The sequence below is a fragment of the Gymnogyps californianus genome, chromosome 26, assembly GCF_018139145.2.
Source record: "Gymnogyps californianus isolate 813 chromosome 26, ASM1813914v2, whole genome shotgun sequence".
In the NCBI taxonomy this organism is placed as follows: domain Eukaryota; kingdom Metazoa; phylum Chordata; class Aves; order Accipitriformes; family Cathartidae; genus Gymnogyps; species Gymnogyps californianus.
In genome coordinates this window covers 2,277,163-2,280,185 of record NC_059496.1, presented here as the reverse complement: position 1 = coordinate 2,280,185, position 3,023 = coordinate 2,277,163, and the positions used below count along the sequence as shown (strand labels likewise).

General features: G+C 56.9%; 1 non-coding gene across 1 annotated transcript; it reads left to right on the top strand.

Moving 5' to 3' along the window:
* The first annotated feature begins 2,283 nt into the window (after window positions 1-2,283).
* On the top strand, window positions 2,284-2,355 carry TRNAA-CGC (transfer RNA alanine (anticodon CGC)). The gene has a single exon. It is a non-coding gene; the product is annotated as a tRNA-Ala (tRNA).
* The last annotated feature ends 668 nt before the right edge of the window (window positions 2,356-3,023 follow it).

Sequence of the window (3,023 nt, the reverse complement as noted above, 5' to 3'; positions counted from 1 at the left end):
AAAGACATTGATCAGCTGGAGCAAGTTCAGTGAAGGGGCACCAGTACAGTCAGGTGTGTGTGGGTGTGCAGGGGGCTGGAGAACTTTCCACCTGAGGAAAGGCTGAGGGAACACTGTTCAGTATGGAGACGAGAAGGCTTTGGGAAACCTCATAGGAGCATTCCAGTACCTATGAGGCAATTAAGAAAATAGAGCCAGGCTCTTCATCATGGTGCATGGTGGGAAGATGAGAGGCAAGGGACAAAAGTTGAAAGAATGTTCAGGCAGGAGATGAGGACCATGAGGATCCATGAGGTCATAACCATGAGGTCACTTATGCACTGGAAGAGGTTGCCCTGAGAGGTTGTGCAGTCCCAATCCTTGGAGGTTTTCAAGTCTTCTTTCCCCCTAAATATCATCTCCAAACATTCAACAAAAGACTCTTGCTCATGCAAGAATGAAGCAAAAGCCTAAGGCACCAGCAAAAGCTCTGCCTCCCCTGGGCCCTCTCTTCCCTATGAGAGAGGTCTTCCACCAACCCCACACTTCTTCCACCCTCAGCCTTTGCAGCTGCATGTGCCTGGCCTGCCCACTTGCCTTCACCGCCATCACCTTTGTAATTGAGGCCTGAGGCATATCTTGGCACTCCAGCCCCAGTTCAACCACTGGATGTCATTTTTGACTCTCCAAATTTACCTCCCTCTGCATTTCCCGAGCATCACACATGGTTCTGTGTTCTCCGTTCTCTCAGCACCAAACCCAGGGCTCACAGCACAAGTGTCTCAGCTGTCCCCAGTTTCCATACCCAAATCTGCTCACCCACCAGACTGGAGTGTCCAGCTCAGCTGCAGCCCTTCACAGCCATCAGTCCCTGCCAGAGGAAGAAAGACCTGCTCATGAGCTCCAACAAGCTGCTGGCTCCCCTCTTGCAACCTCTTGCTGCTACAGAACCTTCTCGCCATCAGGAACACAGTGACAACTTTGACCCAGGACATCTCCCTCTGTCTTCAGTCTCAGCCTCTCCCCAGTCACCCATCAGGCCAAGGAATGGCACAGACTGGCCTATAGTCCCACAGCAACGTGCATGTTCTAACCCCGTGCAGTTCTGCTGCCTCATAGCCGGCTCCCCAGGCATGCACCTCCAGGGAAGTCTGGCTTTTGTTGTGCCTGAGCGCAAGGGAGAGGAGGGGAGAGGGAGACACCATCTGAACAAGCAAAGTTACTGTCTTGCAGCTTTGAGCATGAGCTTGAAAATACTTGGCCACAGGGTAGTGCCTGCAGGATGTCATTTCTCCAAAAGAGTCCTTCTAGGTTGTTCTTGAGCAAGAATGGGAGAAGTCATTGCCAGGATGGCTTTGAGGACCATGTGTGCAAAGCAGAAGAAATGAACAGTCCATCCCTTAGCTCCACTCAACCACTCCAGAAGTTCACGGTGACTGTGGTCTGGTTTTGATTCCCCCAAACCCTCTCTGCCAGGCAGGGGCTCAGCAGGGAAAAAATCTATGGCACTGAAAAATCTATGGCACTGGGCAACACAATTGCCCCAGCTGTACCACCATGGGGACACCGTCCCTGCGTGTGGTCAAACCATCGCCCTTTGAGTTAACAGCTGAACACGCTCAGCCACCCTGCCACAGAGACCCCAGCCAGGGCTGTCCCAGGGCACTGCTTTGCTGTCAGGACAGGCCTCAGTGCTGAAGGAGTGGGAAGGTCCCTGAGCCCAAGCCACATGCGCAGCCCCATGGAGGTGGAAGCCTGCCCTTCACCTCACCTCCAGGGATGGTGGGGGACAGAGGGGTGCAGGGAGAGGCCCAGTGCCTGGAGGAGGGGGATGTAAGATTTCTGCCCCCATGTCCCTCCACCACATGCCCTGGGGTGCCATCAGAGGCTGGGGGCACCTCCCCTCAGGGAGGGCATTTCCCTCACCCTGTTGCACGGCTCCTGCTGTGGAGTTGGGGACAGATGTGGCCCAGAGGGGTGTTGCCCTGGGCGTCAGAGGAGGCTCAGGGTTGTTTTCCTCTCCATCAACCCACCCTGGAGTGGGCCAGAGCATGGGAGAAGTGCCTGAGCAAGAGCCTCCTCCTGCCCGTTGCCCTGCAGAGACGTTGAAGGGGCTGCGCTCTGCAGTGCAGCACTGTGCCAAAATCAGACCGCAGCGGAGAGGCTGTCCTGACTTCCCCCATCTCAGAAGGGTTCAAGTGCTGTTTTCTGCAAAGGGTCCCTGGGCACCCAGGGGACAACAGGACTGTGCTTGTCATAGACACGTTATGGGAGGAGAGGGTCTCTCCTGCTGGCGAGTGTCAAGGGGATGTAGCTCAGTGGAAGAGCGCCCGCTTCGCATGAGGGAGGTCCTGGGTTCAATCCCCAGCATCTCCATGGGGTGTTTTTGCCCTGAATCCCCAGCCTCAGGCAGGTGCGGGTTAGAGCTTGGGGCACTGGTCCTCTCCAGACCCTGTGGGCCTGCCCTGCCCACCCAGGGCTTGGCTGTGAGGTGAGGAGGGCTATGTGCGCAGCCTCTGCTGAGCCCCCTCTTGGAGGAGAAGCAGGCAGCTGTGCTGGACCTGAGATCGGGTCACTGCCCTGCACCACAGACCCACCCCACCCACCACCCAGGGACAGTGCTTGGCAGCAGAGTGTGCCTGTGGGAGATCTCAGGCAGGGGACAGAGGTCAGCAGCACACTAGGAATCCTTTCTGGCTGCAGTGAGAGATGTGGTGTGAGGGTGCTGGTCCAGCCCAGGTGTCCTGTGGGACCAGGGCCACACTGGCCTGGTGGCTTTCCAGGGGTAAGGGTCTGAGATTGTCCTGTCTCCAGGTGGAGATCCCATACCATGTGGGAAGCACCCCTCTGTGCCAGCAGGTAGGGGTGTCTGAGCTGGACGAGCCTGAGCGGGGCTGTGGGTCTCCCAGCTGGAGGAATGACATTTCTTACGCTGACCCTGTCTCCAGGTCCTTCTCCTTCCACCATCACCAGTGGCTTGAGCAGAGCCTCAGCTCAGGGAACCTGGAGCTGCTGAGGTCAGGCACAGCCCTGCTGAGGTGGGA